The sequence below is a fragment of the Rousettus aegyptiacus genome, unplaced genomic scaffold (genome assembly GCF_014176215.1).
Source record: "Rousettus aegyptiacus isolate mRouAeg1 unplaced genomic scaffold, mRouAeg1.p scaffold_m13_p_12, whole genome shotgun sequence".
Lineage (NCBI taxonomy): Eukaryota > Metazoa > Chordata > Mammalia > Chiroptera > Pteropodidae > Rousettus > Rousettus aegyptiacus.
This window is the reverse complement of record NW_023416287.1, coordinates 19,365,357-19,377,570: the sequence shown is the minus strand read 5'-3', so window position 1 is coordinate 19,377,570 and position 12,214 is coordinate 19,365,357. Positions and strand designations below refer to the sequence as shown.

The 12,214-nt window shown below is 42.7% G+C and overlaps 1 pseudogene; it reads right to left on the bottom strand.

The window, feature by feature from the left end:
• Positions 1-11,274: 11,274 nt before the first annotated feature.
• Positions 11,275-11,399, bottom strand: LOC118610640 (annotated as a pseudogene).
• Positions 11,400-12,214: the final 815 nt, after the last annotated feature.

The window sequence follows — 12,214 nt, the reverse complement described above, 5'->3', positions numbered from 1 at the left end:
TTGTCATTTAAACCTCACATAAATCCTGCACAGCCTGCATATTACCCTCATTTCATAAACAAGGAGATTGAGGCACACCACTGGTAAGAATAGATCACTAGTCTAACTTTGGTTTGTCAAACTTCCAAGCCCTTACCCCTCTTGCTCCTCCTTTCTATAGGCCATGTAGCAGCAAAGCCTGAGTTTACAATTCACTTATTCATTCAGCAATATTTATTGAACATCCACTATGTGCCAGACACAGTGCTAGATGTAGGGATTCAGTTGTCGACAAGATAGACAGGATCTTACCTCACAGAACATACAGTCTGTTAAGAGTGTGGGCTTTGGTTTCTGATTTTCTGTGTTCAAATTCTCACTGTGCCACTTTCTACCTATGTGGTCCTGAGTGACTTATTTAACTCCTAAGCTTCCATTTCATAATCTATAAAATAGGAATACTATAATTAATATCCCCAAGATTATTATGAGGAATAAACAAAACAATACTGGCTAATTGTTTAGCATAATTCCTGTACATAGTAAGCATTAAAAAATGAGTTGTAATTATCTTGGAAAATGGGCATCGATCAAATAGCTTTAGAGTTATAAGTGTCAAAATAGGGAGACACAAGTTAAAAAAAAGAACCCAGGGTCTGACATACATATAATACTTAATAAATATATATATAGAGAGAGGAGGAAGAGGAGGAAGAGGAGGAGGAGGAGAAGGAGGAAGACAGACAGGAAGGAAGGAAGGATAGGAGGAAGAAGGAAGGAAATATAGCACTACATATGCATTGATATTTTAAAAGTATGACTGCTTAAAGACTATAGAATATTTGTAATAAATGAGAGCTACAGTCTATTTGGTTTTTGGAAACTTCTCTCTCATGGTAATAAGGGAAAGGAGGAGGGATCAGGCAGGCGACAAGGGTCCAGGGGGCGGTGAGATTCCTCTCCAAGGACCAAAGCCTGGAACTAGATCTTTAAAAGTCCCCCCACGTACTGCCCTGCTTAAAAGAGACTTAATGAGCCCCAGACAAACTTGGTGAGAAAGAGCGCTGGTCCAGAGTTCCTCCCCTAGAGGACTGTTTTCTGTGGTTATAATGGGAAGGGAGGAAGGAGAGGGGTGATGTGTACAGAATAAGAGAAGACTAGCAGAGAAGTAAGAAGGATATAGAGCCAGAGAAAACAGTGATGTATGCATGTATGTATGTTGTGTGTGTATTTGTGAGTATGTGTATGAGCTGTGTGTGTGTGTGTGTGCGTGTGCATGTGATCACATAATTTGGACAGTACCAATCAGCTGTACTCCCATCAAGCCACCATCAGGAACCCTGTAGCTAGAGGAATGCTCTACTCCTTTCTCCACTGTGGTCAGCTAATGCCTCTCTGCTATGACTCAGAAATTGTCCTCCCAGACACACACACACAGGGCTGGCTCCACCCCACCAAACCCCAGGGCAGACCTTCCAGAGGAAACCAGTTCAATCCCAAGGGATAAGAGAGAGAGAAGGATAAAGGAGGGAAGGAAGGGAGCTGCCCAGTCTCAAATTCCCCACTGAAGATCCTACAAGCTCAAGCCCTTGGGCCAAGAGTCCAGGCCCCCAGTCTGGCAGAGGTTTCTTACAGGAAGCAGAGATTCTTACACTCTTGGCATCTCAGACCCAATGATGGCAGCAATAATGAGAGTTAACAGGACTAACTGCTTAACATAAATCCTTACCATGGATCATCTTATTTAACCTTCAAGACAGTCCTAGGAAGTAGGTCATGTTTCTGTCTCTGTTAGGCAGGTGAGGAAACAGGCTCAGAGACATGATGCAATAAGCTAAGGTAGTCTGGCACCAGAGCTCCTCGTGACACCATACTGCACCTCTGGAAAAGTTCGAATCTTAATAGAAGGTGGGAGGTTTCCAAAGTTTAAGACCCCATGGTATCGTATGGAATGGAAACCAAACCAGGTGCTTCCCTTATATGTTGCTTTTTAATCTTCATTGCAGCCTTGTGAGGCAGGCACTATAATCTCCATTTTGCAGAGAAGAAAACCAAGGCTCAGAGAGGGAAAGTGACTTGTCCTAAGTCATACAACTAGTAAATTACAGAGCCCGAATATTAAACAGTTATTTCTGATTCCTTAGCATTGGTCCTTCCTACTAGACTACTCAAGATTCTGATGAAAACTGACTCTCAGAATGTCAGAGAATACAAATCATAGGCCTGTAGAATTTAGAGTAAAGTGCTGTTAGCATCCTAAAATCTTGGTAAGAGGGGAACCACCGAATGTCACCAAATTCAATTTCCCCACCCTACCTCGAGCAGGAAGCCCCTTTATAACATCCCCAAAAGGTCTCCCTCTAACCTGAGCTTGGGAGCCTCCAGTATTAGGGATCTCACCTCTCCACAAGGCAGCCCATATCAAATAAGAAGCCACCCCCCACCATCCAAGCTAAGGCGGAGAGAGAGATTTCACACTTTTTAATTTTGCTGTCTAAGTGCTAGGGGCTCAAGGCTGCCTCCTTAAAATGTCTGTTCATATCAAGGCTGAGAGAAAATCTAATAATTCTCTTACAGCCATCTATTCATTTCCTTCACAGGACTCATTACAATTTGTACTTTATGGTTCATATGTTTGTTTACTTAATTATCAAACATCTCCCCACTATATCACAATAAAACTACGTGTGTGTGTGTGTGTGTGTGTGTGTGTGTGTGTGTGTATAGTTCCAGTTTTATGACAATTAAAGAAAAGTTTAAAATTTTCAGAACAAAAGATTCACTGTCATACTTGACTTATGTCCCCAAATATGAGAGAGAACATCTAGAATGGATGATACAATTACTTTTGTCTAGTCGTATTTGAGCTTTAAAAAATCGATAATCACTTTTATTTACATATTATAAAGTATAAGATTCAGATGTTGCAGAAATACATGTGTATCAAAATAAATTTTACCATATTCCTTTCATTCTTAGCAGCTCAGTAATGTATTTTTAAATTTTACCCAGCACTTTTAGATTTTTATTTATTTATTTATTTATTTATTTATTTATTTATTTATTTATTTTTTGAGCAGAAGAGTTGTTTAGGGTATCTAATACTCTAAACTTTGGCTAATTTATGTCTGTAAAAGCTCCCTCTGGACCACCTGACTAACCCCCAAGCTGGGCTGGGCAAATATCTCTTTGAAAGGTTCACCCTCAAGCATGACTAAAAGCCTTTGGAACCCAGAGGCTTTTGAGGGGCCCCTCTGCATTCCCCTGGTGTTGGCCTTGTGCCTTGCAACTGAAAGGCAGCCTTCTAACCATCCTGGAGCCCTGTCCCATGCCTTGGCCCAAATTGAAACAGCGAAGCTGAATGAATGAATAATGAATGAATGAATGAATGACTAAACAAGTGAATGAATGAATGAATGAATGAATGAATAAAAGGTCCCTCTGGCCACTAAACAGAATATGGACAATGAGGGGGGAGTGTGAATTGGAAGCAAGAAGATCATTTAGGTAAGTAATCAGTTATATATTACTATGTAAAAACAACCCCACTCAGAGGCTTAAAACAGTGAGGCAGGGTTCCGTGGGGACAGCTCATCTCTGTTCCATATAGTATCAGAGGGCATGACTTGACTGAGTATGGAAAATCCACTTTCAAGATGACTCACTTACATAACTAGTATGCTGATGAGAAATCTTGCCTGGGAGCTTGGGTGGGACTGAGGACTGGGGGCTTCTGTTCTCCATGATCTACTGGGCTTCGCTATGATCCCCACAGCATGGTGATTGGGTTGCAAGATCAAATGTCCCAAGAAAGCAACGTGAAAGGTTATGGTGGGCTTTTTTTATATGATCTAGGCTAAGGAGTCACATACATCATTGCTACCGAGCTCTATTGGTCAAAACGGTCACCAAGCTCTTCCCAAATTCAGGAGGAAGGGAAATGACTCTATCTCTTAATGGAAGAATGACAGGATTCTAAAAGAGCATATAGGATGGGAGCTATTGTTGAGCCCATCTTTGGAAAATACAATCTGAACAAAGGCTGTTGAAGTTTTCAATATGGCAGGTGGTGGTGACCTGGACTAAGGAAGTGGCTGCTGAGGCTGGGGATATGGAGAAGAGTAAATATAATTAAGAGGTATTGAGGAGGTTAAGATTTGCTGATGGCTTGGGTGAAGGAGATTACGAAGAGCCAACCACAGTTAAAAAACATTTAAAGCGTGTGACAGTTTAAGATAACCTAGGAAAATATAAATAAGATAACCTAGGAAGGGAGTATAAAGAAAGAAGAAAAACAGACCAAGACCTGAGTCCTGGAGTAGAAATCAGGTGAAAGAGGAGAGGGAAAAAGTAGACAATCATCTTAGGAAGCAGGACATTTGCTGTTGGGTGTGTGTTTTGTTGGTTGGGTGCGTGTGGTTAAGACAGCATTTTCCTAAACCAGACAATAATCCTGGGCCTCTAATTCTGGCCCCACGACAAGAAAATAAACCTTGTGGGGCGATGGTTCAATCCGGGCTTCATTGATGCTCAAGTGAGGAGCAAAAGACTTTCAGAGAATGGAGGTAGAGGGGACAGGAGCCAGGGCAACGGGTTTAACTTTTTCCCTAAAGATAATATGGAGGCAGGAAGATGTTAACCTAGGCAGAGACAGAGTTGTGGCCTAAGAGCTTTTAGTCCCAATCCAGTATTTCACTAGGAAGGAACCAGAGGTTCTAGAGAGCCTCACCAGCCCTGTTCCCCCAGCCAATATTGGTCCCTCGGAAAAGATACTATCAATGAGCTGCGGACAGGCTGGTGCTGGGGCCATAGGAGTCTGAGTCCCAGTGTCACATCTGACAGTTTCCAGCAGAGGGTAGCAGAGAGCCAGGGCTGCAAGGTCTGGGGCAGACTAGTCATCCAGCCCCAGCAGAAGAAAGATGAAAGTCTAGAATGGAGTGGGAAGTGGGGATCCTTGAAATTGCCACTTCTGAAGCACTTTCTTCCCTTTCTCATGTGAGGATCACACATTCATTGCACAGATGGGCTAATAACAACGGTTATTGTTACCATGATTTTACCAGCCACCATTTATTGAGTTTATCCCATCTCAGCACTCCCACCCCCACCCCAGTCACAGACCCAGCCAACAGAAAGAGAATCAGCTTGGGGGTCAGACAGACGTGGCCTCAAACCTGGCCTCTTCCACTGACTCACTGTGTGACCTCCAATAGGTTGCTTCCCCTCTGAAAGAATGGGGATAATAAAACAAAAGGCTAGAAGGCTCTGAGAAAAATTTTTAATTAAATTTATTGAGGTAACATTTGTCAATAACATTATATAAATTGCAGGTGTACAACTTATAATACGATCTGAGAGAATTAAATGGGCCCAAAATAAGGTGTCTGGCACATGGAAGAGCCTCCATAAATGTTAATTCTGTCCTCTGGCTTTTGTAGACTGTTTTAATTTGACAACTGTTATTAATGTCTCTTAATGGACATTCTCTATGGACATACTCTCTGCCTGGTCCTATCCTGGGTGCTTTGGGACATGGGGTAAGCATCCGAGACTGGCAGGAACCAGGGGACTTGTGTGAAGATGGGTCCCCTCCAAGTCTATGCTCTGCCTGTCTTGATTAAGAGCCAAGATTCCAAATTCCTGCTGCCTTGCTTTAAAGTTTTATTGTGCCACTCACTATGAGCAGGTGACACTATTTCTCTGAGCCTCAATTACATCATCTGTAAAATGGGGATAGTTGTAATACCTAGAGGATCAAAATGACATTTAAATTGGACAATGTACAGCAAATGCACATAGTTATTGTTCGGTAAATTTAAAAGCAAAACAGCCTCCCTGAAAGTTACTTCTCCCCTGAGCAGTCCTTACTGTTCACTCAAGTCACCAACCACCCTTCTTGGATTTACCAAAGCAGCCTGGTATCACAGAGAAAGCAAAAACCCAGGATTTGACCATTGGTTCTACCTGTGTGGTCTTTGGCATTCAGCCTCTCTGTTCTTCAGTTTCCTATCTAAAAAACTTGGGATCATAACAGCACCTACTTACTGGGGTTGTTTTTAGAATTAAATGAGATAGTACCTAGAAACTGTTTAGCACTGTTACTGAAAGATAAGTACACAATATGTCTTTGGTTATTGTTGTTGTTATTATTGTTATTATTATTATTATTATTATTATTATTATTATTACTACTACTACTACTACTACTACTGCCATGTGATCGTCCACATTCACCCTGGCATCAATTCCTATGGATTCAACCTCCTAAAAAGACTCTCAAAGCAATATCCATTCTCCACTTCCCAGGCCTGGCCCTGCCTGTCGTTTCACACCTCTGTTAGTCGTTAGTTAAAGCACAGATTGCTGGGCTCCATCCCAGAGTTTCCGATTCAGTGGGTCTGCTGGTAGCCTGAGAATTTGCATTTTTTAGCAACTTCCCAGGTGACGATGCAGCTATGGTCCAAGAATTACATTTTGACAACCTCTGCTTTTTAGCCTCTCTTTTCCGGCTGGTGTCCTCAGAATGAAGGTGGCTCAGGGGGTAGAGAGGCTGCAGATTGAGGTTTGAAAAGCAGATTGGCCTCTACTTCCAGGGTTTGTCCTTCATGCTGGAATCTACCAGGCTATTCCTAGGGACTGAAAATTCCACCCCCTGGTTCCTCTTACAACCCCCACCACACCCACACACCCAGAGCTGGGAGTTCTCCCCAACTCACTCACTCCTCTATTAGTTACTCACTCCAGGAGGAGTTCCAAGCTGCGGGGGGAGTGCCCCTGGGCCCAGAGCTCACCCATCCTCATGCCACATCTAGAACAACCCTTATTCCTTTCTTCACAGATATTTCATTCAACTTTATTTCTGCTCTGAAATTCCCACAAAGCATTCACTAATAATTTTCCAAATCATAGTAATTATCTCATTATTTTGATATTAATAGACCTCACTTAGCATCAGGAGCCAACTGAAAGGTTCCCAAGCTCTGTGTGCAGGAGAGGACTCCTAGAGGCAGCCCTGCATAAGATCTGGCCTGGCTACAGCCCCATGTCTCATCCCAGTCCTCCTCCGTCCCCGCCCACCTTCCCTCACTCATGTTTTTGCACATGTCAGAGAGAAACCTGACTCTTGAGAAATGGTCAAGACCAGTTTGTACACTCTCCAGAAGCCTAGAGTCATACAACAAAATAGACACAGCATCTAAAAGGGAACCCAGGGCTCCTGGCCGCCTAAGAGCAGCCTTTCCCCTTCCTTTCCTTAGCTACACCCCAAGACAGACCTTGGAAGTCTTGGAGATCTTCCCAAGCCTAACCTGAATGAGGGGAGTACCAGAGGACAGGAGTTAGAGACATCTGGGGCCCAACCCAGGACTCCTAGGCAAGAAACTTCCTCAAGTTCCTCCCTTCACCTCCCAATACTAACTAATACTTTTTAAAAAAATTTTTTCAGGTGAGACAACCCTTGGTTGACCTCACAGATTACAAGGAACTTGTCATCTTACAATCCTTTATTTTTTAGGCCTACAGCACCTGGTCTTCCTAGGTAGTCTCCCATCCATGTACTAAGCAGGCCTGATCCTGCTTAGCTCCTAAGATCAGACAAGGTCAGGCTTGTTCAGGGAGGTATGGCCATAGACAAACTAATACTTATTGAATATGGTCCATAGCTTTCCAGAGGATAATTTACTTAATCCTCAGAGCATCTTATGAGGTAACTAATGTTATTGAACCCATTTTACAGGTAAGGAAACTGAATCACAACCAAGAAGAAGGTTAGACAATTACAACTGGTTGAGTCCTTGGAAAGACTTCAGGCCTGAACCAATCAACTGCTGATGCCCTGGGATCCTACCCTCCTCACCATGAGACTTTCTTGTCTCTAGTAGTGCCTGCAACCTCTTTCAAGATTCCAAGATAATAAGATTAGCTCATAGGTACTGAGGGCTCACTCTGTACCAGATGCTTTCCTTGCATTATTTTACCTCTCCCTCAGGACTCTTTTCTATGATAAAGATTTACTTAGCCTCATTTCAGATGAGGAATGAGAGCTTAGGTGATCTGCCCAAGGACTCACTCAGTAGCAGATCTGGAATTAATTCAGGTGGGCCTGACTTCCAAGCCTATTTTCCTAACCATGGGACTCTTCTGCAAGTGCCCTCCTCTCTAGACCTCAGTTTCTCCATCCGTAGGGACCACCGATGAGGGCTCATAGAATGCCAGACGCCAGTTTGCCACAATCTCTCCCTGGCCCACTGCACTTGGTCTTATTAGTGTATTTGAATCTGTGACCCATCATAACCATGGAGCAACACTGCCTTGGTCATACCTGTCCACTCTTAAGTAGATAATAAGTGAGTTTTCAAATCCAAGGCTCTCCAGGAAAATTGCCTAGGATGGGGAGAAGAGACAGACAATTTCTGTAGAAACACTGCCCAGAGCAGGGCAAGCCAGGGCTGAGTGACTAGGCAGCCAGAAACTAGACTAGCCAAGCTGGTCAGGGTGGGGGGGCAGTATAGAAGATCTTTTGTCAAGGCAGAAGCTGCAAGGCTGCCCCATCCCCACCATCTGGCTCCAGATCTTGCCCAGTGATGCATGATGGGGGAAATAGGGGGGAGGGGTTACTACGCTGGAGGCTGCCCACCTGCTCTGCCTCCTGGGATAAGCCAACCCAAGACCTCCCAGGCCCATCTGGCCAACACATCCCCGAGCCCTGACCACCCCTGGGGACTTCTTTCAACAGGCTGAAATTGGCCAGGAGTGTGGCCAGACTGTCAGGGTCACAGGTCACTGTTAATCTGCCAGAACAGGGGAGTGGCATGCAGCCGGTGTGGGCAAAGCCCTGGCAGTTCCTGCTGTCTGATCTGGTGGCCATAGAGGGAGATTTTCCTCTTCTGGGAGTCAGGGAGGTAGGCTAGACATAATATAGAATTCTAGGAAAATTGCAGATGCTCACATCCTGCTACCTCACAATTCTACTTTTAAGTGGGAACCCTAGAGAAACACTCACCTATATGCTCAAGGTGTCATTTCAGTACTGTGTGTGATTGGCAATAACCTAAATACTGATCAATAGGGGACTGAATAAACATAAGAACCATCTTCCTCAATGCTATTCAACTGTTGGATCTGAAAACTGAGCTCCCCACCCCAACCCCCAACAAGTCAACATGACTTGTTTGTTCTGGGAAATTCTTGCCCTGGAAAATAAGACTGTAAACCAATAAATAACTTCACTATTTACCTCAGGAAATTCTTGCAAACCAATTTGTTTGAGCAAACAGTTTGCTCACCTTGGCAACAGTTCACTATCACTATATCAAGAACTTCTTCTCAGATGTCCACTAACTCTAAACTATTATGTCACAAACTGCCAGTGAGTTGTCTACCCTTAAAAGACTCAGCTGAAACCACTTGAGCCCAGAACCTACCCCGCCTCCACCAACTCTATAAATATTCTTCCCTGACCACCCCATTCTGAGACACTGCTAAGATTCCCCAAAGGGGCTGTTCTCCCTTGCTGCAACAAATTTCATAAACGCGGCTTTGCTTAATTAGCAGTTTTTTCTGGTGATCTTTCTGGAGACGCTGACAATAAATAAATAAAACATGATCTATTTATACAACAGAAAACTCTCCGGCAAATAAAAGAAGTGAACTAAAAATGGTTGGATCTTGAAAAACATAAGGTTAAGTTAAAAAAATCAAGTTGCAGAAAAAAAATCAAGATTTGGAACAAAAATATGACAACTATGTAACATTTTAGAAACACACAAATAATACTGTGTATGATTTTAGGATAGACATATATAAAAACAAGTACAAATATAAAAACATGCATGAGATTTATAGAACCCCAAATCCGAGGTGTTTATGAAAATAAAACTCCCCTGTGGAGAGGCAGGAAGGGCAGTGGGACAGAGGAGGAGTAAATGGAGGGTTCCAACTGACGCTATAATGTTTTATCACTTCTGTTGAAAAGGAAAACAAGAAATATTTGAAGTAACATTAGCAAAATAGCATTATTTGATTATTTGGGGAAATAGGTACCCAGGCAATTTTTTCATTTCCTAAAATCACTTTTTAAAAAATGCTTATTGGCCACAAGCTTTGTGCATTGGTGGGAGGGGGGCATAAAATATACATAACATGAAACGTACCATTTTAACTATTTTTGAGTGTACGGTTCTGTCATTAAGTACATTCGCGTTTTTGTGCAACCCTCGCCACCATCCATCTTCAGAACTTTTTCATCTTTCCAAACTGAGACTCTGTACTCATTAAATAATAACTCTTCATGCCTCACTCCCCCCAGTCCCTGGCAACTATCATTCTATTTTCTGCCTCTATGAATTTGACTTCTTGGTACCTCATACAAGTGATATACAACACAATAGTTGTCCTTTTATGACTCACTTATTTCACTTAGCATGATGCCCTCCAGGTTCATCCATGTTGTAGCATGTGTCAGAATTTCCTTCCTTGTTAAGGCTGAATAATATTCCATTGTGTGTATAGACCACTTTTGTTTATTCATTCATCCACTGAGGGACACATAGCTTGCTTCCACCTTTTCTCTATTGTGAATGATATTGCCATGACATGGGTGTACAAATATCTGCTTGAGTTCTTACTTTTACTTCTTTTGAATATATACCCAGAAATGAAATTGCTGTTTCATATGGTAATTCTATGTTTAATTTTTTCAGAAATTGTCATACTATTTTCCATAGCAGCTGCACCATTTTACATTCCTACCAGTGATGCACGAGGGTTTCAATTACACACACACACATATATATATATAATAGCCATCCTAATGGGTGTGTGAAGTGGGTTTTTTATAAATGCAAATACCTTAATGCAAATAATCTTGTATGCTTTTCTGTCTTAAATAAATAAACAAATAAATCATTTTCGAAGCTAAAGGAAGGAGGGCAGTTCAGACTCAAGTCCATGATCCAGGAATCTATGTGGTATTGAACAAGTTACTTCACCTTTCTTAGCCCCAATTTTGCCATCCAGGAAAAGGGAGCAGTAGTAATCTCATTCTCAGAATAAGGGAAGTAACAATTTGTTCAGACATTTGTTCAAAGAAAGGAATTTGGCCAGAAAGTCAGTAGTTCAGCCTGTAAAACTTAGGGAACAGAATCTGAGTGAAGGAAATGGAGGGACAGGCACTTCAAAATTGTAAAGCCCTCTTCATTGCACAGAAAATTAAGTAGAGGCCCAGAGGGTCCAGGGACCTGCCTACAGTAACAGGGGGCAGAGCTGGGATCTGATCCCAGAGCTGAAACTTTTTTATTCCTACAGCACCTAGTCTTTCTAGGTGGTCTCCCATCCAAGTACTAACCAGGCCCGACCCTGTTTAGCTTCCACTTCCAAGATCAGATGGGATCAGGCTTGTTCAGGGTAGCATGGCCATAGACTCAGAGCTGAAACTCTTGCCTCTACAATTCACTGCATTGCATAGGACCTTATCCTGATATCAAGAGATCAGCAAATAAGGGCCCTACAGATCAGAAAGTTTGAGTAACTCAATGATAACAATAATTAATATTTAATGAGCATTTGCCATATGTCAGGTACCACACTAAGTTCTGAAACCTCACAACTCCAGTAAGTATATTTCTTGCTCACTGATTTGGAGATGGAATCTCAGATAAGTCAGAGGCTTGCCCAAAGTCACGCAGCTAATAATGGTGTCTGGTCTGTGTGGCTAGAGTAGCAATGGCCCCATCTAAGTGTGGAAGACTCAGGATTTGAACCCAAAATGTTAAGGGTGGAAAATTTTCAAATGGCCAACTTCTGCTTCCATTATTTAATGTTAAACAGGGTGCAATTCTAGGAGATATTCTGTGCAAAAATATGCTAATGTTACGGGTGTAGTTATCCTGTGTAAAGATGTGTTAATGGCCAGCCTCTGCTTCTGTAAACCTGCTGGCTTGCTGGAGGGGGTTTTGGGGCTTTTTAAGCTATCCCTTCTGGAGGCTCAGGACTGACCTCTTCTAACCCTGCATGGTAGAGTCAGTCACCAGCAGCTAATAAAGGCTCACAATTCAGCTCAATTGGCTCCGTGGGTCCTAGATTTGATCGCACCACAACAAGAACACAGCAGGACTCTAAGCCAGTGCATATGCCCCTCTTGCTCCTCAAGGAACAAGAGAGCTCAGCAGACCATCTTTCCCAACTGTCCCCTCTTTGAGCCCTCTTACCTCCCAGCCTGGGGCAAGGCCCAGGGAAG